This window comes from Triticum aestivum, chromosome 5A (assembly GCF_018294505.1).
Source record: "Triticum aestivum cultivar Chinese Spring chromosome 5A, IWGSC CS RefSeq v2.1, whole genome shotgun sequence".
NCBI lineage: Eukaryota > Viridiplantae > Streptophyta > Magnoliopsida > Poales > Poaceae > Triticum > Triticum aestivum.
Window position 1 is genome coordinate 63,629,752 of NC_057806.1, and position 26,752 is coordinate 63,656,503.

Below are 26,752 nucleotides of genomic sequence, written 5' to 3' on the forward strand. Positions count from 1 at the left end.
TCAACTACGAAGACGAGTTTACCACGATTTCCACCCCTCCCTCTATACCGCAGCAACACGTATTTTACACCCCTTTCAGAACGCGCTTTTCGCGCCCCAACTCTCCCTAGACGCGTGACTAATGAGCTCCGAGCTAAAACATATCGCAAATGTCAAAAATATGATGACATGCTTAATATATATCACGCACGTGCGTTCTGTTCCTCACGTACGTACAAAAATAATTAAAAAAGGGAAAGCAACACGAGGACTTCCCAGGAGGTCACCCATCCTAGTACTACTCTCGCCCAAGCACGCTTAACTTCGGAGTTCTAATGGGATCCGGTGCTTTAGTGCTGGTATGATCGCATCCGACATGTTACCCCCGGCTTCATCCCTTATGCTTCCCACTCCCACATCCGCTACAAAGACGGCCGTACATTCTTACTATCATTACAACCGTCGCCTACTAATGCATAATGCCCTATACTACTTACTCTCTCGCTCAACTACGAAGACGAGTTTACCACGATTTCCACCCCTCCCTCTATACCAAAGCAACACGTATTTTACACCCCTTTCAGAACGCGCTTTTCGCGCCCCAACTCTCCCTAGACGCGTGACTAATGAGCTCCGAGCTAAAACATATCGCAAATGTCAAAAATATGATGACAGGCTTAATATATATCACGCACGTGCGTTCTGTTCCTCACGTACGTACAAAAATAATTAAAAAAGGGAATGCAACACGAGGATTTCCCAGGAGGTCACCCATCCAAGTACTACTCTCGCCCAAGCACGCTTAACTTCGGAGTTTTGATGGGATCCGGTGCTTTAGTGCTGGTATGATCGCATCCGACATGTTACCCCCGGCTTCATCCCTTATGCTTCCCACTCCCACGTCCGCTACAAAGACGACCTTACATTCTTACTACCATTACAACCGTCGCCTACTAATGGATAATGCCCTATACTACTTACTCTCTCGCTCAACTACGAAGACGAGTTTACCACGATTTCCACCCCTCCCTCTATACCGCAGCAACACGTATTTTACACCCCTTCCAGAACGCGTTTTTCGCGCCCCAACTCTCCCTAGACGCGTGACTAATGAGATCCGAGCTAAAACATATCGCAAATGTCAAAAATATGATGACAGGCTTAATATATATCACGCACGTGTGTTCTGTTCCTCACGTACGTACAAAAATAATTAAAAAAGGGAATGCAACACGAGGACTTCCCAGGAGGTCACCCATCCTAGTACTACTCTCGCCCAAGCACGCTTAACTTCGGAGTTCTGATGGGATCCGGTGCTTTAGTGCTGGTATGATCGCATCCGACATGTTACCCCCGGCTTCATCCCTTATGCTTCCCACTCCCACATCCGCTACAAAGACGGCCGTACATTCTTACTATCATTACAACCGTCGCCTACTAATGGATAATGCCCTATACTACTTACTCTCTCGCTCAACTACGAAGACGAGTTTACCACGATTTCCACCCCTCCATCTATACCGCAGCAACATGTATTTTACACCCCTTTCAGAACGCGCTTTTCGCGCCCCAACTCTCCCTAGACGCGTGACTAATGAGCTCCGAGCTAAAACATATCGCAAATGTCAAAAATATGATGACAGGCTTAATATATATCACCCACGTGCGTTCTGTTCCTCACGTACGTACAAAAATAATTAAAAAAGGGAATGCAACACGAGGACTTCCCAGGAGGTCACCCATCCTAGTACTACTCTCGCCCAAGCACGCTTAACTTCGGATTTCTGATGGGATCCGGTGCTTTAGTGCTGGTATGATCGCATCCGACATGTTACCCCCGGATTCATCCCTTATGCTTCCCACTCCCACGTCCGCTACAAAGACGGCCGTACATTCTTACTATCATTACAACCGTCGCCTACTAATGGATAATGCCCTATACTACTTACTCTCTCGCTCAACTACGAAGACGAGTTTACCACGATTTCCACCCCTCCCTCTATACCGCAGCAACACGTATTTTACACCCCTTTCAGAATGCGCTTTTCGCGCCCCAACTCTCCCTAGACGCGTGACTAATGAGCTCCGAGCTAAAACATATCGCAAATGTCAAAAATATGATGACAGGCTTAATATATATCACGCACGTGCGTTCTGTTCCTCACGTACGTACAAAAATAATTAAAAAAGGGAATGCAACACGAGGACTTCCTAGGAGGTCACCCATCCTAGTACTACTCTCGCCCAAGCAAGCTTAACTTCGGAGTTCTGATGGGATCCGGTGCTTTAGTGCTGGTATGATCGCATCCGACATGTTACCCCCGGCTTCATCCCTTATGCTTCCCACTCTCACGTCCGCTACAAAGACGGCCGTACATTCTTACTATCATTACAACCGTCGCCTACTAATGGATAATGCCCTATACTACTTACTCTCTCGCTCAACTACGAAGACGAGTTTACCACGATTTCCACCCCTCCCTCTATACCGCAGCAACACGTATTTTACACCCCTTTCAGAACGCGCTTTTCGCGCCCCAACTCTCCCTAGACACGTGACTAATGAGCTCCGAGCTAAAACATATCGCAAATGTCAAAAATATGATGACAGGCTTAATATATATCACGCACGTGCGTTCTGTTCCTCACGTACGTACAAAAATAATTTAAAAAGGGAATGCAACACGAGGACTTCCCAGGAGGTCACCCATCCTAGTACTACTCTCGCCCAAGCACGCTTAATTTCGGAGTTCTAATGGGATCCGATGCTTTAGTGCTGGTATGATCGCATCCGACATGTTACCCCCGGCTTCATCCCTTATGCTTCCCACTCCCACGTCCGCTACAAAGACGGCCGTACATTCTTACTACCATTACAACCGTCGCCTACTAATGGATAATGCCCTATACTACTTACTCTCTCGGTCAACTACGAAGACGAGTTTACCACGATTTCCACCCCTCCCTCTATACCGCAGCAACACGTATTTTACACCCCTTTCAGAACGCGCTTTTCGCGCCCCAACTCTCCCTAGACGCGTGACTAATGAGCTCCGAGCTAAAACATATCGCAAATGTCAAAAATATGATGACATGCTTAATATATATCACGCACGTGCGTTCTGTTCCTCACGTACGTACAAAAATAATTAAAAAAGGGAAAGCAACACGAGGACTTCCCAGGAGGTCACCCATCCTAGTACTACTCTCGCCCAAGCACGCTTAACTTCGGAGTTCTAATGGGATCCGGTGCTTTAGTGCTGGTATGATCGCATCCGACATGTTACCCCCGGCTTCATCCCTTATGCTTCCCACTCCCACATCCGCTACAAAGACGGCCGTACATTCTTACTATCATTACAACCGTCGCCTACTAATGCATAATGCCCTATACTACTTACTCTCTCGCTCAACTACGAAGACGAGTTTACCACGATTTCCACCCCTCCCTCTATACCGCAGCAACACGTATTTTACACCCCTTTCAGAACGCGCTTTTCGCGCCCCAACTCTCCCTAGACGCGTGACTAATGAGCTCCGAGCTAAAACATATCGCAAATGTCAAAAATATGATGACAGGCTTAATATATATCACGCACGTGCGTTCTGTTCCTCACGTACGTACAAAAATAATTAAAAAAGGGAATGCAACACGAGGATTTCCCAGGAGGTCACCCATCCAAGTACTACTCTCGCCCAAGCACGCTTAACTTCGGAGTTTTGATGGGATCCGGTGCTTTAGTGCTGGTATGATCGCATCCGACATGTTACCCCCGGCTTCATCCCTTATGCTTCCCACTCCCACGTCCGCTACAAAGACGACCTTACATTCTTACTACCATTACAACCGTCGCCTACTAATGGATAATGCCCTATACTACTTACTCTCTCGCTCAACTACGAAGACGAGTTTACCACGATTTCCACCCCTCCCTCTATACCGCAGCAACACGTATTTTACACCCCTTCCAGAACGCGTTTTTCGCGCCCCAACTCTCCCTAGACGCGTGACTAATGAGATCCGAGCTAAAACATATCGCAAATGTCAAAAATATGATGACAGGCTTAATATATATCACGCACGTGTGTTCTGTTCCTCACGTACGTACAAAAATAATTAAAAAAGGGAATGCAACACGAGGACTTCCCAGGAGGTCACCCATCCTAGTACTACTCTCGCCCAAGCACGCTTAACTTCGGAGTTCTGATGGGATCCGGTGCTTTAGTGCTGGTATGATCGCATCCGACATGTTACCCCCGGCTTCATCCCTTATGCTTCCCACTCCCACATCCGCTACAAAGACGGCCGTACATTCTTACTATCATTACAACCGTCGCCTACTAATGGATAATGCCCTATACTACTTACTCTCTCGCTCAACTACGAAGACGAGTTTACCACGATTTCCACCCCTCCATCTATACCGCAGCAACATGTATTTTACACCCCTTTCAGAACGCGCTTTTCGCGCCCCAACTCTCCCTAGACGCGTGACTAATGAGCTCCGAGCTAAAACATATCGCAAATGTCAAAAATATGATGACAGGCTTAATATATATCACCCACGTGCGTTCTGTTCCTCACGTACGTACAAAAATAATTAAAAAAGGGAATGCAACACGAGGACTTCCCAGGAGGTCACCCATCCTAGTACTACTCTCGCCCAAGCACGCTTAACTTCGGATTTCTGATGGGATCCGGTGCTTTAGTGCTGGTATGATCGCATCCGACATGTTACCCCCGGATTCATCCCTTATGCTTCCCACTCCCACGTCCGCTACAAAGACGGCCGTACATTCTTACTATCATTACAACCGTCGCCTACTAATGGATAATGCCCTATACTACTTACTCTCTCGCTCAACTACGAAGACGAGTTTACCACGATTTCCACCCCTCCCTCTATACCGCAGCAACACGTATTTTACACCCCTTTCAGAACGCGCTTTTCGCGCCCCAACTCTCCCTAGACGCGTGACTAATGAGCTCCGAGCTAAAACATATCGCAAATGTCAAAAATATGATGACAGGCTTAATATATATCACGCACGTGTGTTCTGTTCCTCACGTACGTACAAAAATAATTAAAAAAGGGAATGCAACACGAGGACTTCCCAGGAGGTCACCCATCCTAGTACTACTCTCGCCCAAGCACGCTTAACTTCGGAGTTCTGATGGGATCCGGTGCTTTAGTGCTGGTATGATCGCATCCGACATGTTACCCCCGGCTTCATCCCTTATGCTTCCCACTCCCACATCCGCTACAAAGACGGCCGTACATTCTTACTATCATTACAACCGTCGCCTACTAATGGATAATGCCCTATACTACTTACTCTCTCGCTCAACTACGAAGACGAGTTTACCACGATTTCCACCCCTCCATCTATACCGCAGCAACATGTATTTTACACCCCTTTCAGAACGCGCTTTTCGCGCCCCAACTCTCCCTAGACGCGTGACTAATGAGCTCCGAGCTAAAACATATCGCAAATGTCAAAAATATGATGACAGGCTTAATATATATCACCCACGTGCGTTCTGTTCCTCACGTACGTACAAAAATAATTAAAAAAGGGAATGCAACACGAGGACTTCCCAGGAGGTCACCCATCCTAGTACTACTCTCGCCCAAGCACGCTTAACTTCGGATTTCTGATGGGATCCGGTGCTTTAGTGCTGGTATGATCGCATCCGACATGTTACCCCCGGATTCATCCCTTATGCTTCCCACTCCCACGTCCGCTACAAAGACGGCCGTACATTCTTACTATCATTACAACCGTCGCCTACTAATGGATAATGCCCTATACTACTTACTCTCTCGCTCAACTACGAAGACGAGTTTACCACGATTTCCACCCCTCCCTCTATACCGCAGCAACACGTATTTTACACCCCTTTCAGAACGCGCTTTTCGCGCCCCAACTCTCCCTAGACGCGTGACTAATGAGCTCCGAGCTAAAACATATCGCAAATGTCAAAAATATGATGACAGGCTTAATATATATCACGCACGTGCGTTCTGTTCCTCACGTACGTACAAAAATAATTAAAAAAGGGAATGCAACACGAGGACTTCCCAGGAGGTCACCCATCCTAGTACTACTCTCGCCCAAGCACGCTTAACTTCGGAGTTCTGATGGGATCCGGTGCTTTAGTGCTGGTATGATCGCATCCAACATGTTACCCCCGGCTTCATCCCTTATGCTTCCCACGCCCACGTCCGCTACAAAGACGGCCGTACATTCTTACTATCATTACAACCGTCGCCTACTAATGGATAATGCCCTATACTACTTACTCTCTCGCTCAACTACGAAGACGAGTTTACCACGATTTCCACCCCTCCCTCTATACCGCAGCAACACGTATTTTACACCCCTTTCAGAACGCGCTTTTCGCGCCCCAACTCTCCCTAGACGCGTGACTAATGAGCTCCGAGCTAAAACATATCGCAAATGTCAAAAATATGATGACAGGCTTAATATATATCACACACGTGCGTTCTGTTCGTCACGTACGTACAAAAATAATTAAAAAAGGGAATGCAACACGAGGACTTCCCAGGAGGTCACCCATCCTAGTACTACTCTCGCCCAAGCACGCTTAACTTCGGAGTTCTGATGGGATCCGGTGCTTTAGTGCTGGTATGATCGCATCCGACATGTTACCCCCGGCTTCATCCCTTATGCTTCCCACTCCCAGGTCCGCTACAAAGACGGCCGTACATTCTTACTACCATTACAACCGTCGCCTACTAATGGATAATGCCCTATACTACTTACTCTCTCGCTCAACTACGAAGACGAGTTTACCACGATTTCCACCCCTCCCTCTATACCGCAGCAACACGTATTTTACACCCCTTTCAGAACGCGCTTTTCGCGCCCCAACTCTCCCTAGATGCGTGACTAATGAGCTCCGAGCTAAAACATATCGCCAATGTCAAAAATATGATGACAGGCTTAATATATATCACGCACGTGCGTTCTGTTCCTCACGTGCGTACAAAAATAATTAAAAAAGGGAATGCAACACGAGGACTTCCAAGGAGGTCACCCATCCTAGTACTACTCTCGCCCAAGCACGCTTAACTTCAGAGTTCTGATGGGATCCGGTGCTTTAGTGCTGGTATGATCGCATCCGACATGTTACCCCCGGCTTCATCCCTTATGCTTCCCACTCCCACGTCCGCTACAAAGACGGCCGTACATTCTTACTATCATTACAACCGTCGCCTACTAATGGATAATGCCCTATACTACTTACTCTCTCGCTCAACTACGAAGACGAGTTTACCACGATTTCCACCCCTCCCTCTATACCGCAGCAACACGTATTTTACACCCCTTTCAGAACGCGCTTTTCGCGCCCCAACTCTCCCTAGACGCGTGACTAATGAGCTCTGAGCTAAAACATATCGCAAATGTCAAAAATATGATGACAGGCTTAATATATATCACGCACGTGCGTTCTGTTCCTCACATACGTACAAAAATAATTAAAAAAGGGAATGCAACACGAGGACTTCCCAGGAGGTCACCCATCCTAGTACTACTCTCGCCCAAGCACGCTTAACTTCGGAGTTCTGATGGGATCCGGTGCTTTAGTGATGGTATGATCGCATCCAACATGTTACCCCCGGCTTCATCCCTTATGCTTCCCACTCCCACGTCCGCTACAAAGACGGCCGTACATTCTTACTATCATTACAACCGTCGCCTACTAATGGATAATGCCCTATACTACTTACTCTCTCGCTCAACTACGAAGGCGAGTTTACCACGATTTCCACCCCTCCCTCTATACCGCAGCAACACGTATTTTACACCCCTTTCAGAACGCGCTTTTCGCGCCCCAACTCTCCCTAGACGCGTGACTAATGAGCTCCGAGCTAAAACATATCGCAAATGTCAAAAATATGATGACATGCTTAATATATATCACGCACGTGCGTTCTGTTCGTCACGTACGTGCAAAAATAATTAAAAAAGGGAATGCAACACGAGGACTTCCTAGGAGGTCACCCATCCTAGTATTACTCTCGCCCAAGCACGCTTAACTTCGGAGTTCTGATGGGATCCGGTGCTTTAGTGCTGTTATGATCGCATCCGACATGTTACCCCCGGCTTCATCCATTATGCTTCCCACTCCTAGGTCCGCTACAAAGACGGCCGTACATTCTTACTACCATTACAACCGTCGCCTACTAATGGATAATGCCCTATACTACTTACTCTCTCGCTCAACTACGAAGACGAGTTTACCACGATTTCCACCCCTCCCTCTATACCGCAGCAACACGTATTTTACACCCCTTTCAGAACGCGCTTTTCGCGCCCCAACTCTCCCTAGATGCGTGACTAATGAGCTCCGAGCTAAAACATATCGCAAATGTCAAAAATATGATGACAGGCTTAATTTATATCACGCACGTGCGTTCTGTTCCTCACGTACGTACAAAAATAATTAAAAAAGGGAATGCAACACAAGGACTTCCAAGGAGGTCACCCATCCTAGTACTACTCTCGCCCAAGCACGCTTAACTTCAGAGTTCTGATGGGATCCGGTGCTTTAGTGCTGGTATGATCGCATCCGACATGTTACCCCCGGCTTCATTCCTTATGCTTCCCACTCCCACGTCCGCTACAAAGACGGCCGTACATTCTTACTATCATTACAACCGTCGCCTACTAATGGATAATGCCCTATACTACTTACTCTCTCGCTCAACTACGAAGACGAGTTTACCACGATTTCCACCCCTCCCTCTATACCGCAGCAACACGTATTTTACACCCCTTTCAGAACGGGCTTTTCGCGCCCCAACTCTCCCTAGACGCGTGACTAATGAGCTCCGAGCTAAAACATATCGCAAATGTCAAAAATATGATGACAGGCTTAATATATATCACGCACGTGCGTTCTGTTCCTCACGTACGTACAAAAATAATTAAAAAAGGGAATGCAACACGAGGACTTCCCAGGAGGTCACCCATCCTAGTACTACTCTCGCCCAAGCACGCTTAACTTCGGAGTTCTGATGGGATCCGGTGCTTTAGTGCTGGTATGATCGCATCCGACATGTTACCCCCGGCTTCATCCCTTATGCTTCCCACGCCCACGTCCGCTACAAAGACGGCCGTACATTCTTACTATCATTACAACCGTCGCCTACTAATGGATAATGCCCTATACTACTTACTCTCTCGCTCAACTACGAAGACGAGTTTACCACGATTTCCACCCCTCCCTCTATACCGCAGCAACACGTATTTTACACCCCTTTCAGAACGCGCTTTTCGCGCCCCAACTCTCCCTAGACGCGTGACTAATGAGCTCCGAGCTAAAACATATCGCAAATGTCAAAAATATGATGACAGGCTTAATATATATCACGCACGTGCGTTCTGTTCGTCACGTACGTACAAAAATAATTAAAAAAGGGAATGCAACACGAGGACTTCCCAGGAGGTCACCCATCCTAGTACTACTCTCGCCCAAGCACGCTTAACTTCGGAGTTCTGATGGGATCCGGTGCTTTAGTGCTGGTATGATCGCATCCGACATGTTACCCCCGGCTTCATCCCTTATGCTTCCCACTCCCAGGTCCGCTACAAAGACGGCCGTACATTCTTACTACCATTACAACCGTCGCCTACTAATGGATAATGCCCTATACTACTTACTCTCTCGCTCAACTACGAAGACGAGTTTACCACGATTTCCACCCCTCCCTCTATACCGCAGCAACACGTATTTTACACCCCTTTCAGAACGCGCTTTTCGCGCCCCAACTCTCCCTAGATGCGTGACTAATGAGCTCCGAGCTAAAACATATCGCAAATGTCAAAAATATGATGACAGGCTTAATATATATCACGCACGTGCGTTCTGTTCCTCACGTGCGTACAAAAATAATTAAAAAAGGGAATGCAACACGAGGACTTCCAAGGAGGTCACCCATCCTAGTACTACTCTCGCCCAAGCACGCTTAACTTCAGAGTTCTGATGGGATCCGGTGCTTTAGTGCTGGTATGATCGCATCCGACATGTTACCCCCGGCTTCATCCCTTATGCTTCCCACTCCCACGTCCGCTACAAAGACGGCCGTACATTCTTACTATCATTACAACCGTCGCCTACTAATGGATAATGCCCTATACTACTTACTCTCTCGCTCAACTACGAAGACGAGTTTACCACGATTTCCACCCCTCCCTCTATACCGCAGCAACACGTATTTTACACCCCTTTCAGAACGCGCTTTTCGCGCCCCAACTCTCCCTAGACGCGTGACTAATGAGCTCTGAGCTAAAACATATCGCAAATGTCAAAAATATGATGACAGGCTTAATATATATCACGCACGTGCGTTCTGTTCCTCACGTACGTACAAAAATAATTAAAAAAGGGAATGCAACACGAGGACTTCCCAGGAGGTCACCCATCCTAGTACTACTCTCGCCCAAGCACGCTTAACTTCGGAGTTCTGATGGGATCCGGTGCTTTAGTGATGGTATGATCGCATCCAACATGTTACCCCCGGCTTCATCCCTTATGCTTCCCACTCGCACGTCCGCTACAAAGACGGCCGTACATTCTTACTATCATTACAACCGTCGCCTACTAATGGATAATGCCCTATACTACTTACTCTCTCGCTCAACTACGAAGGCGAGTTTACCACGATTTCCACCCCTCCCTCTATACCGCAGCAACACGTATTTTACACCCCTTTCAGAACGCGCTTTTCGCGCCCCAACTCTCCCTAGACGCGTGACTAATGAGCTCCGAGCTAAAACATATCGCAAATGTCAAAAATATGATGACATGCTTAATATATATCACGCACGTGCGTTCTGTTCGTCACGTACGTACAAAAATAATTAAAAAAGGGAATGCAACACGAGGACTTCCTAGGAGGTCACCCATCCTAGTATTACTCTCGCCCAAGCACGCTTAACTTCGGAGTTCTGATGGGATCCGGTGCTTTAGTGCTGGTATGATCGCATCCGACATGTTACCCCCGGCTTCATCCCTTATGCTTCCCACTCCCAGGTCCGCTACAAAGACGGCCGTACATTCTTACTACCATTACAACCGTCGCCTACTAATGGATAATGACCTATACTACTTACTCTCTCGCTCAACTACGAAGACGAGTTTACCACGATTTCCACCCCTCCCTCTATACCGCAGCAACACGTATTTTACACCCTTTCAGAACGCGCTGTTCGCGCCCCAACTCTCCCTAGATGCGTGACTAATGAGCTCCGAGCTAAAACATATCGCAAATGTCAAAAATATGATGACAGGCTTAATATATATCACGCACGTGCGTTCTGTTCCTCACGTACGTACAAAAATAATTAAAAAAGGGAATGCAACACAAGGACTTCCAAGGAGGTCACCCATCCTAGTACTACTCTCGCCCAAGCACGCTTAACTTCAGAGTTCTGATGGGATCCGGTGCTTTAGTGCTGGTATGATCGCATCCGACATGTTACCCCCGGCTTCATCCCTTATGCTTCCCACTCCCACGTCCGCTACAAAGACGGCCGTACATTCTTACTATCATTACAACCGTCGCCTACTAATGGATAATGCCCTATACTACTTACTCTCTCGCTCAACTACGAAGACGAGTTTACCACGATTTCCACCCCTCCCTCTATACCGCAGCAACACGTATTTTACACCCCTTTCAGAACGCGCTTTTCGCGCCCCAACTCTCCCTAGACGCGTGACTAATGAGCTCCGAGCTAAAACATATCGCAAATGTCAAAAATATGATGACAGGCTTAATATATATCACGCACGTGCGTTCTGTTCCTCACGTACGTACAAAAATAATTAAAAAAGGGAATGCAACACGAGGACTTCCCAGGAGGTCACCCATCCTAGTACTACTCTCGCCCAAGCACGCTTAACTTCGAAGTTCTGATGGGATCCGGTGCTTTAGTGCTGGTATGATCGCATCCGACATGTTACCCCCGGCTTCATCCCTTATGCTTCCCACTCCCACGTCCGCTACAAAGACGGCCGTACATTCTTACTATCATTACAACCGTCGCCTACTAATGGATAATGCCCTATACTACTTACTCTCTCGCTCAACTACGAAGACGAGTTTACCACGATTTCCACCCCTCGCTCTATACCGCGGAAACACATATTTTACACCCCTTTCAGAACACGCTTTTCGCGCCCCAACTCTCCCTAGACGCGTGACTAATGAGCTCCGAGCTAAAACATATCGCAAATGTCAAAAATATGATGACAAGCTTAATATATATCACGCACGTGCGTTCTGTTCCTCACGTACGTACAAAAATAATTAAAAAAGGGAATGCAACACGAGGACTTCCCAGGAGGTCACCCATCCTAGTACTACTCTCGCCCAAGCACGCTTAACTTCGGAGTTTTGATGGGATCCGGTGCTTTAGTGCTGGTATGATCGCATCCGACATGTTACCCCCGGCTTCATCCCTTATGCTTCCCACTCCCACGTCCGCTACAAAGACGGCCGTACATTCTTACTACCATTACAACTGTCGCCTACTAATGGATAATGCCCTATACTACTTACTCTCTCGCTCAACTACGAAGACGAGTTTACCATGATTTCCGCCCCTCCCTCTATACCGCAGCAACACGTATTTTACACCCCTTTCGGAACACGCTTTTCGCGCCTCAACTCTCCCTAGACGCGTGACTAATGAGCTCCGAGCTAAAACATATCACAAATGTCAAAAATATGATGACAGGCTTAATATATATCACGCACGTGCGTTCTGTTCCTCACGTACGTACAAAAATAATTAAAAAAGGGAATGCAACACGAGGACTTCCCAGGAGGTCACCCATCCTAGTACTACTCTCGCCCAAGCACGCTTAACTTTGGAGTTTTGATGGGATCCGGTGCTTTAGTGCTGGTATGATCGCATCCGACATGTTACCCCCGGGTTCATCCCTTATGCTTCCCACTCCCACGTCCGCTACAAAGACGGCCGTACATTCTTACTATCATTACAACCGTCGCCTACTAATGGATCATGCCCTATAATACTTACTCTCTCGCTCAACTACGAAGACGAGTTTACCACGATTTCCACCCCTCCCTCGATACCGCAGCAACACATATTTTACACCCCTTTCAGAACGCGCTTTTCGCGCCCCAACTCTCCCTAGACGCGTGACTAATGAGCTCCGAGCTAAAACATATCGCAAATGTCAAAAATATGATGACAGGCTTAATATATATCACGCATGTGCGTTCTGTTCCTCACGTACGTACAAAAATAATTAAAAAAGGGAATGCAACACGAGGACTTCCCAAGAGGTCACCCATCCTAGTACTACTCTCGCCCAAGCACGCTTAACTTCGAAGTTCTAATGGGATCCGGTGCTTCAGTGCTGGTATGATCGCATCCGACATGTTACCCCCGGCTTCATGCCTTATGCTTCCCACTCCCACGTCCGTTACAAAGACGGCCGTACATTCTTACTATCATTACAACCGTCACCTACTAATGGATAATGCCCTATACTACTTACTCTCTCGCTCAACTACGAAGACGAGTTTACCACGATTTCCACCCCTCCCTCTATACCGCAGCAACACGTATTTTACACCCCTTTCAGAACGCGCTTTTCGCGCCCCAACTCTCCCTAGACGCGTGACTAATGAGCTCCGAGCTAAAACATATCACAAATGTCAAAAATATGATGACAGGCTTAATATATATCACGCACGTGCGTTCTGTTCCTCACGTACGTACAAAAATAATTAAAAAAGGGAATGCAACACGAGGACTTCCCAGGAGGTCACCCATCCTAGTACTACTCTCGCCCAAGCACGCTTAACTTCGGAGTTCTAACGGGATCCGGTGCTTTAGTGCTAGTATGATCGCATCCGACATGTTACCCCCGGCTTCATCCCTTATGCTTCCCACTCCCACGTCCGCTACAAAGACGGCCGTACATTCTTACTACCATTACAACCGTCGCCTACTAATGGATAACGCCCTATACTACTTACTCTCTCGCTCAACTACGAAGATGAGTTTACCACGATTTCCACCCCTCCCTCTATACCGCGGAAACACGTATTTTACACCCCTTTCAGAACACGCTTTTCGCACCCCAACTCGCCCTAGACGCGTGACTAATGAGCTCCGAGCTAAAACATATCGCAAATGTCAAAAATATGATGACAAGCTTAATATATATCACGCACGTGCGTTCTGTTCCTCACGTACGTACAAAAATAATTAAAAAAGGGAATGCAACACGAGGACTTCCCAGGAGGTCACCCATCCTAGTACTACTCTCGCCCAAGCATGCTTAACTTCGGAGTTTTGATGGGATCCGGTGCTTTAGTGCTGGTATGATCACATCCGACATGTTACCCCCGGCTTCATCCCTTATGCTTCCCACTCCCACGTCCGCTACAAAGACGGCCGTACATTCTTACTATCATTACAACCGTCGCCTACTAATGGATCATGCCCTATAATACTTACTCTCTCGCTCAACTACGAAGACGAGTTTACCACGATTTCCACCCCTCCCTCGATACCGCAGCAACACATATTTTACACCCCTTTCAGAACGCGCTTTTCGCGCCCCAACTCTCCCTAGACGCGTGACTAATGAGCTCCGAGCTAAAACATATCGCAAAAGTCAAAAATATGACGACAGGCTTAATATATATCACGCACGTGCGTTCTGTTCCTCACGTACGTACAAAAATAATTAAAAAAGGGAATGCAACACGAGGACTTCCGAAGAGGTCACCCATCCTAGTACTACTCTCGCCCAAGCACGCTTAACTTCGGAGTTCTAATGGGATCCGGTGCTTCAGTGCTGGTATGATCGCATCCGACATGTTACCCCCGGCTTCATCCCTTATGCTTCCCACTCCCACGTCCGCTACAAAGACGGCCGTACATTCTTACTATCATTACAACCGTCGCCTACTAATGGATAATGCCCTATACTACTTACTCTCTCGCTCAACTACGAAGACGAGTTTACCACGATTTCCACCCCTCCCTCTATACCGCAGCAACACGTATTTTACACCCCTTTCAGAACGCGCTTTTCGCGCCCCAACTCTCCCTAGACGCGTGACTAATGAGCTCCGAGCTAAAACATATCGCAAATGTCAAAAATATGATGACAGGCTTAATATATATCACGCACGTGCGTTCTGTTCCTCACGTACGTACAAAAATAATTAAAAAAGGGAATGCAACACGAGGACATCCCAGGAGGTCACCCATCCTAGTACTACTCTCGCCCAAGCACGCTTAACTTCGGAGTTCTCATAGGATCCGGTGCTTTAGTGCTGGTATGATCGCATCCGACATGTTACCCCCGGCTTCATCCCTTATGCTTCCCACTCCCACGTCTGCTACAAAGACGGCCGTACTTTCTTACTACCATTACAACCGTCGCCTACTAATGGATAATGCCCTATACTACTTACACTCTCGCTCAACTACGAAGACGAGTTTACCACGATTTCCACCCCTCCCTCTATACCGCGGAAACACGTATTTTACACCCCTTTCAGAACACGCTTTTCGCACCCCAACTCGCCCTAGACGCGTGACTAATGAGCTCCGAGCTAAAACATATCGCAAATGTCAAAAATATGATGACAAGCTTAATATATATCACGCACGTGCGTTCTGTTCCTCTCGTACGTACAAAAATAATTAAAAAAGGGAATGCAACACGAGGACTTCCCAGGAGGTCACCCATCCTAGTACTACTCTCGCCCAAGCACGCTTAACTTCGGAGTTTTGATGGGATCCGGTGCTTTAGTGCTGGTATGATCGCATCCGACATGTTACCCCCGGCTTCATCCCTTATGCTTCCCACTCCCACGTCCGCTACAAAGACGGCCGTACATTCTTACTACCATTACAACCGTCGCCTACTAACGGATAATGCCCTATACTACTTACTCTCTCGCTCAACTACGAAGACGAGTTTACCATGATTTCCACCCCTCCCTCTATAACGCAGCAACATGTATTTTACACCCCTTTCGGAACGCGCTTTTCGCGCCCCAACTCTCCCTAGACGCGTGGCTAATGAGCTCCGAGCTAAAACATATCACAAATGTCAAAAATATGATGACAGGCTTAATATATATCACGCACGTGCGTTCTGTTCCTCACGTACGTACAAAAATAATTAAAAAAGGGAATGCAACACGAGGACTTCCCAGGAGGTCACCCATCCTAGTACTACTCTCGCCCAAGCATGCTTAACTTCGAAGTTCTGATGGGATCCGGTGCTTTAGTGCTGGTATGATCGCATCCGACATGTTACCCCCGGCTTCATCCCTTATGCTTCCCACTCCCACGTCCGCTACAAAGACGGCCGTACATTCTTACTATCATTACAACCGTCGCCTACTAATGGATAATGCCCTATACTACTTACTCTCTCGCTCAACTACGAAGACGAGTTTACCACGATTTCCTCCCCTCCCTCTATACCGCAGCAACACATATTTTACACCCCTTTCAGAACGCGCTTTTCGCGCCCCAACTCTCCCTAGACGCGTGACTAATGAGCTCCGAGCTAAAACATATCGCAAATGTCAAAAATATGATGACAGGCTTAATATATATCACGCACGTGCGTTCTGTTCCTCACGTACGTACAAAAATAATTAAAAAAGGGAATGCAACACGAGGACTTCCCAAGAGGTCACCCATCCTAGTACTACTCTCGCCCAAGCACGCTTAACTTCGGAGTTCTAATGGGATCCGGTGCTTCAGTGCTGGTATGATCACATCCGACATGTTACCCCCGGCTTCATCCCTTATGCTTCCCACTCCCACGTCCGCTACAAAGACGGCCGTACATTCTTACTATCATTACAACCGTCGCCTACTAATGGATAATGCCCTATACTACTTACTCTCTCGCTCAACTACGAAGACGAGTTTACCACGATTTCCTCCCCTCCCTCTATACCGCAGCAACACGTATTTTACACCCTTTCAGAAGGCGCTTTTCGCGCCCCAACTCTCCCTAGACGCGTGACTAATGAGCTCCGAGCTAAAACATATCGCAAATGTCAAAAATATGATGACAGGCTTAATATATATCACGCACGTGCGTTCTGTTCCTCACGTACGTACAAAAATAATTAAAAAAGGGAATGCAACACGAGGACTTCCCAGGAGGTCACCCATCCTAGTACTACTCTCGCCCAAGCACGCTTAACTTCGGAGTTCTGCTGGGATCCGGTGCTTTAGTCCTGGTATGATCGCATCCGACATGTTACCCCCGGCTTCATCCCTTATGCTTCCCACTCCCACGTCCGCTACAAAGACGGCCGTACATTCTTACTACCATTACAACCGTCGCCTACTAATGGATAATGCCCTATACTACTTACTCTCTCGCTCAACTACGAAGACGAGTTTACCACGATTTCCACCCCTCCCTCTATACCGCGGTAACACGTATTTTACACCCCTTTCAGAACGCGCTTTTCGCGCCCCAACTCTCCCTAGACGCGTGACTAATGAGCTCCGAGCTAAAACATATCGCAAATGTCAAAAATATGATGACAGGCTTAATATATATCACACACATGCGTTCTGTTCCTCACGTACGTACAAAAATAATTAAAAAAGGGAATGCAACACGAGGACTTCCCAGGAGGTCACCCATCCTAGTACTACTCTCTCCCAAGCACGCTTAACTTCAAAGTTTTGATGGGATCCGGTGCTTTAGTGCTAGTATGATCGCATCCGACATGTTACCCCCGGCTTCATCCCTTATGCTTCCCACTCCCACGTCCGCTACAAAGACGGCCGTACATTCTTACTACCATTACAACCGTCGCCTACTAATGGATAATGCCCTATACTACTTACTCTCTCGCTCAACTACGAAGACGAGTTTACCACGATTTCCACCCCTCCCTCTATACCGCAGCAACACGTATTTTACACCCCTTTCAGAACGCGCTTTTCGCGCCCCAACTCTCCCTAGAGGCGTGACTAATGAGCTCCGAGCTAAAACATATCGCAAATGTCAAAAATATGATGACAGGCTTAATATATATCACGCACGTGCGTTCTGTTCCTCACGTACGTACAAAAATAATTAAAAAAGGGAATGCAACACGAGGACTTCCCAGGAGGTCACCCATCCTAGTAGTACTCTCGCCCAAGCACGCTTAACTTCGGAGTTCTGCTGGGATCCGGTGCTTTAGTCCTGGTATGATCGCATCCAACATGTTACCCCCGGCTTCATCCCTTATGCTTCCCACTCCCACGTCCGCTACAAAGACGGCCGTACATTCTTACTACCATTACAACCGTCGCCTACTAATGGATAATGCCCTATACTACTTACTCTCTCGCTCAACTACGAAGACGAGTTTACCACGATTTCCACCCCTCCCTCTATACCGCGGTAACACGTATTTTACACCCCTTTCAGAACGCGCTTTTCGCGCCCCAACTCTCCCTAGACGCGTGACTAATGAGCTCCGAGCTAAAACATATCGCAAATGTCAAAAATATGATGACAGGCTTAATATATATCACACTCATGCGTTCTGTTCCTCACGTACGTACAAAAATAATTAAAAAAGGGAATGCAACACGAGGACTTCCCAGGAGGTCACCCATCCTAGTACTACTCTCTCCCAAGCACGCTTAACTTCGAAGTTTTGATGGGATCCGGTGCTTTAGTGCTAGTATGATCGCATCCGACATGTTACCCCCGGCTTCATCCCTTATGCTTCCCACTCCCACGTCCGCTACAAAGACGGCCGTACATTCTTACTACCATTACAACCGTCGCCTACTAATGGATAATGCCCTATACTACTTACTCTCTCGCTCAACTACGAAGACGAGTTTACCACGATTTCCACCCCTCCCTCTATACCGCAGCAACACGTATTTTACACCCCTTTCAGAACGCGCTTTTCGCGCCCCAACTCTCCCTAGAGGCGTGACTAATGAGCTCCGAGCTAAAACATATCGCAAATGTCAAAAATATGATGACAGGCTTAATATATATCACGCACGTGCGTTCTGTTCCTCACGTACGTACAAAAATAATTAAAAAAGGGAATGCAACACGAGGACTTCCCAGGAGGTCACCCATCCTAGTAGTACTCTCGCCCAAGCACGCTTAACTTCGGAGTTCTGCTGGGATCCGGTGCTTTAGTCCTGGTATGATCGCATCCAACATGTTACCCCCGGCTTCATCCCTTATGCTTCCCACTCCCACGTCCGCTACAAAGACGGCCGTACATTCTTACTACCATTACAACCGTCGCCTACTAATGGATAATGCCCTATACTACTTACTCTCTCGCTCAACTACGAAGACGAGTTTACCACGATTTCCACCCCTCCCTCTATACCGCGGTAACACGTATTTTACACCCCTTTCAGAACGCGCTTTTCGCGCCCCAACTCTCCCTAGACGCGTGACTAATGAGCTCCGAGCTAAAACATATCGCAAATGTCAAAAATATGATGACAGGCTTAATATATATCACACTCATGCGTTCTGTTCCTCACGTACGTACAAAAATAATTAAAAAAGGGAATGCAACACGAGGACTTCCCAGGAGGTCACCCATCCTAGTACTACTCTCTCCCAAGCACGCTTAACTTCGAAGTTTTGATGGGATCCGGTGCTTTAGTGCTAGTATGATCGCATCCGACATGTTACCCCCGGCTTCATCCCTTATGCTTCCCACTCCCACGTCCGCTACAAAGACGGCCGTACATTCTTACTACCATTACAACCGTCGCCTACTAATGGATAATGCCCTATACTACTTACTCTCTCGCTCAACTACGAAGACGAGTTTACCACGATTTCCACCCCTCCCTCTATACCGCAGCAACACGTATTTTACACCCCTTTCAGAACGCGCTTTTCGCGCCCCAACTCTCCCTAGAGGCGTGACTAATGAGCTCCGAGCTAAAACATATCGCAAATGTCAAAAATATGATGACAGGCTTAATATATATCACGCACGTGCGTTCTGTTCCTCACGTACGTACAAAAATAATTAAAAAAGGGAATGCAACACGAGGACTTCCCAGGAGGTCACCCATCCTAGTACTACTCTCGCCCAAGCACGCTTAACTTCGGAGTTCTGCTGGGATCCGGTGCTTTAGTCCTGGTATGATCGCATCCAACATGTTACCCCCGGCTTCATCCCTTATGCTTCCCACTCCCACGTCCGCTACAAAGACGGCCGTACATTCTTACTACCATTACAACCGTCGCCTACTAATGGATAATGCCCTATACTACTTACTCTCTCGCTCAACTACGAAGACGAGTTTACCACGATTTCCACCCCTCCCTCTATACCGCGGTAACACGTATTTTACACCCCTTTCAGAACGCGCTTTTCGCGCCCCAACTCTCCCTAGACGCGTGACTAATGAGCTCCGAGCTAAAACATATCGCAAATGTCAAAAATATGATGACAGGCTTAATATATATCACACTCATGCGTTCTGTTCCTCACGTACGTACAAAAATAATTAAAAAAGGGAATGCAACACGAGGACTTCCCAGGAGGTCACCCATCCTAGTACTACTCTCTCCCAAGCACGCTTAACTTCGAAGTTTTGATGGGATCCGGTGCTTTAGTGCTAGTATGATCGCATCCGACATGTTACCCCCGGCTTCATCCCTTATGCTTCCCACTCCCACGTCCGCTACAAAGACGGCCGTACATTCTTACTACCATTACAACCGTCGCCTACTAATGGATAATGCCCTATACTACTTACTCTCTCGCTCAACTACGAAGACGAGTTTACCACGATTTCCACCCCTCCCTCTATACCGCAGCAACATGTATTTTACACCCCTTTCAGAACGCGCTTTTCGCGCCCCAACTCTCCCTAGACGCGTGACTAATGAGCTCCGAGCTAAAACATATCGCAAATGTCAAAAATATGATGACAGGCTTAATATATATCACGCACGTGCGTTCTGTTCCTCACGTACGTACAAAAATAATTAAAAAAGGGAATGCAACACGAGGACTTCCCAGGAGGTCACCCATCCTAGTACTACTCTCGCCCAAGCACGCTTAACTTCGGAGTTCTGATGGGATCCGGTGCTTTAGTGCTGGTATGATCGCATCCGACATGTTACCCCCGGCTTCATCCCTTATGCTTCCCACTCCCACGTCCGCTACAAAGACGGCCGTACATTGTTACTATCATTACAACCGTCGCCTACTAATGGATAATGCCCTATACTACTTACTCTCTCGCTCAACTACGAAGACGAGTTTACCACGATTTCCACCCCTCCCTCTATACCGCAGCAACACGTATTTTACACCCATTTCAGAACGCGCTTTTCGCGCCCCAACTCTCCCTAGACGCGTGACTAATGAGCTCCGAGCTAAAACATATCGCAAATGTCGAAAATATGATGACAGGCTTAATATATATCACACACATGCGTTCTGTTCCTCACGTACGTACAAAAATAATTAAAAAAGGGAATGCAACACGAGGACTTCCCAAGAGGTCACCCATCCTAGTACTACTCTCGCCCAAGCACGCTTAACTTCGGAGTTCTAATGGGATCCGGTGCTTCAGTGCTGGTATGATCGCATCCGACATGTTACCCCCGGCTTCATCCCTTATGCTTCCCACTCCCACGTCCGGTACAAAGACGGCCGTACATTCTTACTATCATTACAACCGTCGCCTACTAATGCATAATGCCCTATACTACTTACTCTCTCGCTCAACTACGAAGACGAGTTTACCACGATTTCCACCCCTCCCTCTATACCGCAGCAACACGTATTTTACACCCCTTTCATAACGCGCTTTTTGCGCCCCAACTCTCCCTAGACGCGTGACTAATGAGCTCCGAGCTAAAACATATCGCAAATGTCAAAAATATGATGACAGGCTTAATATATATCACGCACGTGCGTTCTGTTCCTCACGTACGTACAAAAATAATTAAAAAAGGGAATGCAACACGAGGACTTCCCAGGAGGTCACCCATCCTAGTACTACTCTCGCCCAAGCACGCTTAACTTCGGAGTTCTGCTGGGATCCGGTGCTTTAGTGCTGGTATGATCGCATCCGACATGTTACCCCCGGCTTCATCCCTTATGCTTCCCACTCCCACGTCCGCTACAAAGACGGCCGTACATTCTTACTACCATTACAACCGTCGCCTACTAATGGATAATGCCCTATACTACTTACTCTCTCGCTCAACTACGAAGACGAGTTTACCACGATTTCCACCCCTCCCTCTATACCGTGGTAACACGTATTTTACACCCCTTTCAGAACGCGCTTTTCGCGCCCCAACTCTCCCTAGACGCGTGACTAATGAGCTCCGAGCTAAAACATATCGCAAATGTCAAAAATATGATGACAGGCTTAATATATATCACACACATGCATTCTGTTCCTCACGTACGTACAAAAATAATTAAAAAAGGGAATGCAACACGAGGACTTCCCAGGAGGTCACCCATCCTAGTACTACTCTCTCCCAAGCACGCTTAACTTCGAAGTTTTGATGGGATCCGGTGCTTTAGTGCTAGTATGATCGCATCCGACATGTTACCCCCGGCTTCATCCCTTATGCTTCCCACTCCCACGTCCGCTACAAAGACGGCCGTACATTCTTACTACCATTACAACCGTCGCCTACTAATGGATAATGCCCTATACTACTTACTCTCTCGCTCAACTACGAAGACGAGTTTACCACGATTTCCACCCCTCCCTCTACACCGCAGCAACACGTATTTTACACCCCTTTCAGAACGCGCTTTTCGCGCCCCAACTCTCCCTAGACGCGTGACTAATGAGCTCCGAGCTAAAACATATCGCAAATGTCAAAAATATGATGACAGGCTTAATATATATCACGCACGTGCGTTCTGTTCCTCACGTACGTACAAAAATAATTAAAAAAGGGAATGCAACACGAGGACTTCCCAGGAGGTCACCCATCCTAGTACTACTCTCGCCCAAGCACGCTTAACTTCGGAGTTCTGATGGGATCCGATGCTTTAGTGCTGGTATGATCGCATCCGACATGTTACCCCCGGCTTCATCCCTTATGCTTCCCACTCCCACGTCCGCTACAAAGACGGCCGTACATTGTTACTATCATTACAACCGTCGCCTACAAATGGATAATGCCCTATACTACTTACTCTCTCGCTCAACTACGAAGACGAGTTTACCACGATTTCCACCCCTCCCTCTATACCGCAGCAACACGTATTTTACACCCCTTTCAGAACGCGCTTTTCGCGCCCCAACTCTCCCTAGACGCGTGACTAATGAGCTCCGAGCTAAAACATATCGCAAATGTCGAAAATATGATGACAGGCTTAATATATATCACACACATGCGTTCTGTTCCTCACGTACGTACAAAAATAATTAAAAAAGGGAATGCAACATGAGGACTTCCCAAGAGGTCACCCATCCTAGTACTACTCTCGCCCAAGCACGCTTAACTTCGGAGTTCTAATGGGATCCGGTGCTTCAGTGCTGGTATGATCGCATCCGACATGTTACCCCCGGCTTCATCCCTTATGCTTCCCACTCCCACGTCCGCTACAAAGACGGCCGTACATTCTTACTACCATTACAACCGTCGCCTACTAATGGATAATGCCTTATACTACTTACTCTCTCGCTCAACTACGAAGACGAGTTTACCACGATTTCCACCCCTCCCTCTATACCGCAGCAACACATAATTTACACCCCTTTCAGAACGCGCTTTTCGCGCCCCAACTCTCCCTAGACGCGTGACTAATGAGCTCCGAGCTAAAACATATCGCAAATGTCAAAAATATGATGACAGGCTTAATATATATCACGCATGTGCGTTCTGTTCCTCACGTACGTACAAAAATAATTAAAAAAGGGAATGCAACACGAGGACTTCCCAAGAGGTCACCCATCGTAGTACTACTCTCGCCCAAGCACGCTTAACTTCGGAGTTCTGATGGGATCCGGTGCTTTAGTGCTGGAATGATCGCATCCGACATGTTACCCCCGGCTTCATCCCTTATGCTTCCCACTCTCACGTCCGCTACAAAGACGGCCGTACATTGTTACTATCATTACAACCGTCGCCTACTAATGGATAATGCCCTATACTACTTACTCTCTCGCTCAACTACGAAGACGAGTTTACCACGATTTCCACCCCTCCCTCCATACCGCAGCAACACGTATTTTACACCCCTTTCAGAACGCGCTTTTCGCGCCCCAACTCTCCCTAGACGCGTGACTAATGAGCTCCGAGCTAAAACATATCGCAAATGTCGAAAATATGATGACAGGCTTAATATATATCACACACATGCGTTCTGTTCCTCACGTACGTACAAAAATAATTAAAAAAGGGAATGCAACACGAGGACTTCCCAGGAGGTCACCCATCCTAGTACTACTCTTGCCCAAGCATGCTTAACTTCGGAGTTCTGATGGGATCCGGTGCTTTACTGCTTGTATGATCGCATCCGACATGTTACCCCCGGCTTCATCCCTTATGCTTCCCACTCCCACGTCCGCTACAAAGACGGCCGTACATTCTTACTACCATTACAACTGTCGCCTACTAATGGATAATGCCCTATACTACTTACTCTCTCGCTCAACTACGAAGACGAGTTTACCACGATTTCCACCCCTCCCTCGGTACCGCAGCAACACGTATTTTACACCCCTTTCAGAACGCACAGTTAGGGGAGAACACTTCTTGAAATTTTTGTAAGGGATCATCTTATTTACTACTGTCGTCCTAAGTAAACAAGATGCATAAACATAATAAACATCACATGCAATTATATAGTTGTGACATGATATGGCCAATATCATATAGCTCCATTGATCTTCATTTTCGGGGCTCCATGATCATCTTGTCACCGGCTTGACACCATGATCTCCATCATCATGATCTCCATCATCGTGTCTTCATGAAGTTGTCACGCCAACGACTACTTCTACTTCTATGGCTAACGCATTTAGCAATAAAGTAAAGTGAGTTACATGGCGTTCTTCAATGACACGCAGGTCATACAAAAAATAAAGACAACTCCTATGGCTCCTGCCGGTTGTCATACTCATCGACATGCAAGTCGTGAATCCTGTTACAAAATACATGATCTCATACATCACAATTCATCATTCATCACAACTTCTGGCCATATCACATCACATGATCAATCGCTGCAAAAACAAGTTAGACGTCCTCTAATTATTGTTGCATCTTTTACGTGGCTGCAATTGGGTTCTAGCAAGAACGTTTTCTTACCTACGAATAACCACAACGTGATTTTGTCAACTTCTATTTACCCTTCATAAGGGCCCTTTTCATCGAATCTGCTCCAACTAAAGTGGGAGAGACAGACACCCGCCAGCCACCTTATGCAACTAGTGCATGTCAGTCGGTGGAACCGGTCTCACGTAAGCGTACGTGTAAGGTTGGTCCGGGCCGCTTCATCCCACAATACCGCCGAAGCAAGAAAAGACTAGTAGAGGCAAGTAAGATGACAAAATCCACGCCCACAACAAAATTGTGTTCTACTCGTGCAAAGAGAACTACGCATAGACCTAGCTCTGATGCCACTGTTGGGGAACGTTGCAGAAAATTAAAATATTTCCTACGGTTTCACCAAGATCCATCTAGGAGTTCATCTAAGCAACGAGTCAAGGGAGAGAGTTTGCATCTACATACCACTTGTAGATCACGAGCGGAAGCTAGCCAAGGGGATGGTGATGATGGAGTCGTACTCGAACGTGATTCGGATCACCGATGTCCAAGTGCTGAACGGATAGCACCTCCGCGTTCAACACACGTACGGGACGGGAGACGTCTCCTCCTTCTTGATCCAGCAAGGGGGAAGGAGAGGTTGAGGAAGATTGCTCCAACGGCAGCACGACGGCGTGGTGTAGTTGGTGCAGCAGTACTCCGACAGGGCTTCGCCAAGCATATACGGAGGAGGAGAGGTGTTGGGGAGGGGAGGGGCTGCGCCTTGGCTTCTGTTAAGCTCCCATGTGCCTCCCCACTATATATAGGGGTGGAGGGGCTGGTTTCTTGCCCTCCAAGTCCATTGGGGCGTTGGCCAAGGTGGGAGGAAAGAAATCCCATCATTTCCTTCCCCACCGATTGTTATCCCCCCTTTTTAGGGATCTTGATCTTATCCCTTCGGGATATGATCTTATTCCTTCTAAGGGGGGATCTTGGTGCGCCTTGACCAGGGGTGTGGGGCCTTTCCCCCACTACTCACGTTCATGTGGGTCCCCCCATGCAGGTGGGCCCCACTCCGGAACCTTCTAGAACCTTCCCGGTACAATACCGAAAAATCCCGAACATTTTCCGGTGGCCAAAATAGGACTTCCCATATATAAATCTTTACCTCCGGACCATTCCGGAACTCCTCGTGACGTCCGGGATATCATACGGGACTCCGAACAACATTCGGTAACCACATACAAACTTCCTTTATAACCCTAGCGTCATCGAACCTTAAGTGTGTAGACCCTACGGGTTCGGGAGACATGTAGACATGACCGAGACGTTCTCCGGTCAATAACCAACAGCGGGATCTGGATACCCATGTTGGCTCCCACATGCTTCTCGATGTTGTCATCGGATGAACCACGATGTCGAGGATTCGATCAAACCCTGTATACAATTCCCTTTGTCAATCGGTATGTTACT

The 26,752-nt window shown here is 47.4% G+C and overlaps 51 non-coding genes across 51 annotated transcripts; all 51 read right to left on the minus strand.

The window, feature by feature from the left end:
• Positions 1-233: 233 nt before the first annotated feature.
• On the minus strand, positions 234-352 carry LOC123109598 (5S ribosomal RNA). The gene has a single exon (XR_006452829.1). It is a non-coding gene; the product is annotated as a 5S ribosomal RNA (ribosomal RNA).
• Positions 353-717: 365 nt separating this feature from the next.
• On the minus strand, positions 718-836 carry LOC123109751 (5S ribosomal RNA). Its single transcript, XR_006452990.1, has one exon. It is a non-coding gene; the product is annotated as a 5S ribosomal RNA (ribosomal RNA).
• Positions 837-1,201: 365 nt separating this feature from the next.
• LOC123109649 (5S ribosomal RNA) lies at positions 1,202-1,320 on the minus strand. Its single transcript, XR_006452886.1, has one exon. It is a non-coding gene; the product is annotated as a 5S ribosomal RNA (ribosomal RNA).
• A 365-nt stretch (positions 1,321-1,685) lies between these two features.
• Positions 1,686-1,804, minus strand: LOC123109610 (5S ribosomal RNA). Its single transcript, XR_006452841.1, has one exon. It is a non-coding gene; the product is annotated as a 5S ribosomal RNA (ribosomal RNA).
• A 365-nt stretch (positions 1,805-2,169) lies between these two features.
• On the minus strand, positions 2,170-2,288 carry LOC123109773 (5S ribosomal RNA). The gene has a single exon (XR_006453017.1). It is a non-coding gene; the product is annotated as a 5S ribosomal RNA (ribosomal RNA).
• Positions 2,289-2,653: 365 nt separating this feature from the next.
• On the minus strand, positions 2,654-2,772 carry LOC123108631 (5S ribosomal RNA). Its single transcript, XR_006451957.1, has one exon. It is a non-coding gene; the product is annotated as a 5S ribosomal RNA (ribosomal RNA).
• A 365-nt stretch (positions 2,773-3,137) lies between these two features.
• On the minus strand, positions 3,138-3,256 carry LOC123109599 (5S ribosomal RNA). Its single transcript, XR_006452830.1, has one exon. It is a non-coding gene; the product is annotated as a 5S ribosomal RNA (ribosomal RNA).
• Positions 3,257-3,621: 365 nt separating this feature from the next.
• Positions 3,622-3,740, minus strand: LOC123109752 (5S ribosomal RNA). Its single transcript, XR_006452992.1, has one exon. It is a non-coding gene; the product is annotated as a 5S ribosomal RNA (ribosomal RNA).
• A 365-nt stretch (positions 3,741-4,105) lies between these two features.
• On the minus strand, positions 4,106-4,224 carry LOC123109660 (5S ribosomal RNA). The gene has a single exon (XR_006452899.1). It is a non-coding gene; the product is annotated as a 5S ribosomal RNA (ribosomal RNA).
• Positions 4,225-4,589: 365 nt separating this feature from the next.
• LOC123109611 (5S ribosomal RNA) lies at positions 4,590-4,708 on the minus strand. Its single transcript, XR_006452842.1, has one exon. It is a non-coding gene; the product is annotated as a 5S ribosomal RNA (ribosomal RNA).
• Positions 4,709-5,073: 365 nt separating this feature from the next.
• Positions 5,074-5,192, minus strand: LOC123109671 (5S ribosomal RNA). The gene has a single exon (XR_006452912.1). It is a non-coding gene; the product is annotated as a 5S ribosomal RNA (ribosomal RNA).
• Positions 5,193-5,557: 365 nt separating this feature from the next.
• LOC123109612 (5S ribosomal RNA) lies at positions 5,558-5,676 on the minus strand. Its single transcript, XR_006452844.1, has one exon. It is a non-coding gene; the product is annotated as a 5S ribosomal RNA (ribosomal RNA).
• A 365-nt stretch (positions 5,677-6,041) lies between these two features.
• On the minus strand, positions 6,042-6,160 carry LOC123109682 (5S ribosomal RNA). Its single transcript, XR_006452925.1, has one exon. It is a non-coding gene; the product is annotated as a 5S ribosomal RNA (ribosomal RNA).
• A 365-nt stretch (positions 6,161-6,525) lies between these two features.
• On the minus strand, positions 6,526-6,644 carry LOC123109694 (5S ribosomal RNA). The gene has a single exon (XR_006452937.1). It is a non-coding gene; the product is annotated as a 5S ribosomal RNA (ribosomal RNA).
• A 365-nt stretch (positions 6,645-7,009) lies between these two features.
• Positions 7,010-7,128, minus strand: LOC123109713 (5S ribosomal RNA). Its single transcript, XR_006452955.1, has one exon. It is a non-coding gene; the product is annotated as a 5S ribosomal RNA (ribosomal RNA).
• A 365-nt stretch (positions 7,129-7,493) lies between these two features.
• On the minus strand, positions 7,494-7,612 carry LOC123109693 (5S ribosomal RNA). The gene has a single exon (XR_006452936.1). It is a non-coding gene; the product is annotated as a 5S ribosomal RNA (ribosomal RNA).
• Positions 7,613-7,977: 365 nt separating this feature from the next.
• On the minus strand, positions 7,978-8,096 carry LOC123108747 (5S ribosomal RNA). The gene has a single exon (XR_006452073.1). It is a non-coding gene; the product is annotated as a 5S ribosomal RNA (ribosomal RNA).
• Positions 8,097-8,461: 365 nt separating this feature from the next.
• LOC123109802 (5S ribosomal RNA) lies at positions 8,462-8,580 on the minus strand. Its single transcript, XR_006453047.1, has one exon. It is a non-coding gene; the product is annotated as a 5S ribosomal RNA (ribosomal RNA).
• Positions 8,581-8,945: 365 nt separating this feature from the next.
• Positions 8,946-9,064, minus strand: LOC123109706 (5S ribosomal RNA). The gene has a single exon (XR_006452948.1). It is a non-coding gene; the product is annotated as a 5S ribosomal RNA (ribosomal RNA).
• A 365-nt stretch (positions 9,065-9,429) lies between these two features.
• LOC123109718 (5S ribosomal RNA) lies at positions 9,430-9,548 on the minus strand. Its single transcript, XR_006452959.1, has one exon. It is a non-coding gene; the product is annotated as a 5S ribosomal RNA (ribosomal RNA).
• A 365-nt stretch (positions 9,549-9,913) lies between these two features.
• LOC123109715 (5S ribosomal RNA) lies at positions 9,914-10,032 on the minus strand. The gene has a single exon (XR_006452956.1). It is a non-coding gene; the product is annotated as a 5S ribosomal RNA (ribosomal RNA).
• A 365-nt stretch (positions 10,033-10,397) lies between these two features.
• On the minus strand, positions 10,398-10,516 carry LOC123109695 (5S ribosomal RNA). Its single transcript, XR_006452938.1, has one exon. It is a non-coding gene; the product is annotated as a 5S ribosomal RNA (ribosomal RNA).
• A 365-nt stretch (positions 10,517-10,881) lies between these two features.
• On the minus strand, positions 10,882-11,000 carry LOC123109759 (5S ribosomal RNA). The gene has a single exon (XR_006453000.1). It is a non-coding gene; the product is annotated as a 5S ribosomal RNA (ribosomal RNA).
• Positions 11,001-11,364: 364 nt separating this feature from the next.
• LOC123109803 (5S ribosomal RNA) lies at positions 11,365-11,483 on the minus strand. The gene has a single exon (XR_006453048.1). It is a non-coding gene; the product is annotated as a 5S ribosomal RNA (ribosomal RNA).
• Positions 11,484-11,848: 365 nt separating this feature from the next.
• LOC123109551 (5S ribosomal RNA) lies at positions 11,849-11,967 on the minus strand. The gene has a single exon (XR_006452780.1). It is a non-coding gene; the product is annotated as a 5S ribosomal RNA (ribosomal RNA).
• A 365-nt stretch (positions 11,968-12,332) lies between these two features.
• Positions 12,333-12,451, minus strand: LOC123109665 (5S ribosomal RNA). Its single transcript, XR_006452905.1, has one exon. It is a non-coding gene; the product is annotated as a 5S ribosomal RNA (ribosomal RNA).
• A 365-nt stretch (positions 12,452-12,816) lies between these two features.
• LOC123109850 (5S ribosomal RNA) lies at positions 12,817-12,935 on the minus strand. Its single transcript, XR_006453093.1, has one exon. It is a non-coding gene; the product is annotated as a 5S ribosomal RNA (ribosomal RNA).
• A 365-nt stretch (positions 12,936-13,300) lies between these two features.
• On the minus strand, positions 13,301-13,419 carry LOC123109679 (5S ribosomal RNA). Its single transcript, XR_006452922.1, has one exon. It is a non-coding gene; the product is annotated as a 5S ribosomal RNA (ribosomal RNA).
• Positions 13,420-13,784: 365 nt separating this feature from the next.
• On the minus strand, positions 13,785-13,903 carry LOC123109646 (5S ribosomal RNA). Its single transcript, XR_006452882.1, has one exon. It is a non-coding gene; the product is annotated as a 5S ribosomal RNA (ribosomal RNA).
• Positions 13,904-14,268: 365 nt separating this feature from the next.
• On the minus strand, positions 14,269-14,387 carry LOC123108706 (5S ribosomal RNA). Its single transcript, XR_006452032.1, has one exon. It is a non-coding gene; the product is annotated as a 5S ribosomal RNA (ribosomal RNA).
• A 365-nt stretch (positions 14,388-14,752) lies between these two features.
• Positions 14,753-14,871, minus strand: LOC123109653 (5S ribosomal RNA). Its single transcript, XR_006452891.1, has one exon. It is a non-coding gene; the product is annotated as a 5S ribosomal RNA (ribosomal RNA).
• Positions 14,872-15,236: 365 nt separating this feature from the next.
• LOC123108753 (5S ribosomal RNA) lies at positions 15,237-15,355 on the minus strand. The gene has a single exon (XR_006452078.1). It is a non-coding gene; the product is annotated as a 5S ribosomal RNA (ribosomal RNA).
• Positions 15,356-15,720: 365 nt separating this feature from the next.
• Positions 15,721-15,839, minus strand: LOC123109666 (5S ribosomal RNA). The gene has a single exon (XR_006452906.1). It is a non-coding gene; the product is annotated as a 5S ribosomal RNA (ribosomal RNA).
• A 365-nt stretch (positions 15,840-16,204) lies between these two features.
• Positions 16,205-16,323, minus strand: LOC123109783 (5S ribosomal RNA). Its single transcript, XR_006453029.1, has one exon. It is a non-coding gene; the product is annotated as a 5S ribosomal RNA (ribosomal RNA).
• A 365-nt stretch (positions 16,324-16,688) lies between these two features.
• Positions 16,689-16,807, minus strand: LOC123109546 (5S ribosomal RNA). The gene has a single exon (XR_006452774.1). It is a non-coding gene; the product is annotated as a 5S ribosomal RNA (ribosomal RNA).
• Positions 16,808-17,171: 364 nt separating this feature from the next.
• Positions 17,172-17,290, minus strand: LOC123109854 (5S ribosomal RNA). The gene has a single exon (XR_006453097.1). It is a non-coding gene; the product is annotated as a 5S ribosomal RNA (ribosomal RNA).
• A 365-nt stretch (positions 17,291-17,655) lies between these two features.
• On the minus strand, positions 17,656-17,774 carry LOC123108936 (5S ribosomal RNA). The gene has a single exon (XR_006452280.1). It is a non-coding gene; the product is annotated as a 5S ribosomal RNA (ribosomal RNA).
• Positions 17,775-18,139: 365 nt separating this feature from the next.
• Positions 18,140-18,258, minus strand: LOC123108763 (5S ribosomal RNA). Its single transcript, XR_006452088.1, has one exon. It is a non-coding gene; the product is annotated as a 5S ribosomal RNA (ribosomal RNA).
• Positions 18,259-18,623: 365 nt separating this feature from the next.
• Positions 18,624-18,742, minus strand: LOC123108873 (5S ribosomal RNA). The gene has a single exon (XR_006452215.1). It is a non-coding gene; the product is annotated as a 5S ribosomal RNA (ribosomal RNA).
• A 365-nt stretch (positions 18,743-19,107) lies between these two features.
• On the minus strand, positions 19,108-19,226 carry LOC123108764 (5S ribosomal RNA). Its single transcript, XR_006452089.1, has one exon. It is a non-coding gene; the product is annotated as a 5S ribosomal RNA (ribosomal RNA).
• Positions 19,227-19,591: 365 nt separating this feature from the next.
• On the minus strand, positions 19,592-19,710 carry LOC123108874 (5S ribosomal RNA). The gene has a single exon (XR_006452216.1). It is a non-coding gene; the product is annotated as a 5S ribosomal RNA (ribosomal RNA).
• A 365-nt stretch (positions 19,711-20,075) lies between these two features.
• Positions 20,076-20,194, minus strand: LOC123109855 (5S ribosomal RNA). The gene has a single exon (XR_006453098.1). It is a non-coding gene; the product is annotated as a 5S ribosomal RNA (ribosomal RNA).
• A 365-nt stretch (positions 20,195-20,559) lies between these two features.
• Positions 20,560-20,678, minus strand: LOC123108875 (5S ribosomal RNA). The gene has a single exon (XR_006452217.1). It is a non-coding gene; the product is annotated as a 5S ribosomal RNA (ribosomal RNA).
• A 365-nt stretch (positions 20,679-21,043) lies between these two features.
• Positions 21,044-21,162, minus strand: LOC123109729 (5S ribosomal RNA). Its single transcript, XR_006452970.1, has one exon. It is a non-coding gene; the product is annotated as a 5S ribosomal RNA (ribosomal RNA).
• Positions 21,163-21,527: 365 nt separating this feature from the next.
• Positions 21,528-21,646, minus strand: LOC123109446 (5S ribosomal RNA). Its single transcript, XR_006452674.1, has one exon. It is a non-coding gene; the product is annotated as a 5S ribosomal RNA (ribosomal RNA).
• Positions 21,647-22,011: 365 nt separating this feature from the next.
• LOC123109632 (5S ribosomal RNA) lies at positions 22,012-22,130 on the minus strand. The gene has a single exon (XR_006452865.1). It is a non-coding gene; the product is annotated as a 5S ribosomal RNA (ribosomal RNA).
• Positions 22,131-22,495: 365 nt separating this feature from the next.
• Positions 22,496-22,614, minus strand: LOC123108876 (5S ribosomal RNA). Its single transcript, XR_006452218.1, has one exon. It is a non-coding gene; the product is annotated as a 5S ribosomal RNA (ribosomal RNA).
• Positions 22,615-22,979: 365 nt separating this feature from the next.
• On the minus strand, positions 22,980-23,098 carry LOC123109538 (5S ribosomal RNA). The gene has a single exon (XR_006452765.1). It is a non-coding gene; the product is annotated as a 5S ribosomal RNA (ribosomal RNA).
• Positions 23,099-23,463: 365 nt separating this feature from the next.
• On the minus strand, positions 23,464-23,582 carry LOC123109772 (5S ribosomal RNA). Its single transcript, XR_006453016.1, has one exon. It is a non-coding gene; the product is annotated as a 5S ribosomal RNA (ribosomal RNA).
• A 365-nt stretch (positions 23,583-23,947) lies between these two features.
• On the minus strand, positions 23,948-24,066 carry LOC123109621 (5S ribosomal RNA). Its single transcript, XR_006452852.1, has one exon. It is a non-coding gene; the product is annotated as a 5S ribosomal RNA (ribosomal RNA).
• Positions 24,067-24,431: 365 nt separating this feature from the next.
• Positions 24,432-24,550, minus strand: LOC123108791 (5S ribosomal RNA). The gene has a single exon (XR_006452118.1). It is a non-coding gene; the product is annotated as a 5S ribosomal RNA (ribosomal RNA).
• Positions 24,551-26,752: the final 2,202 nt, after the last annotated feature.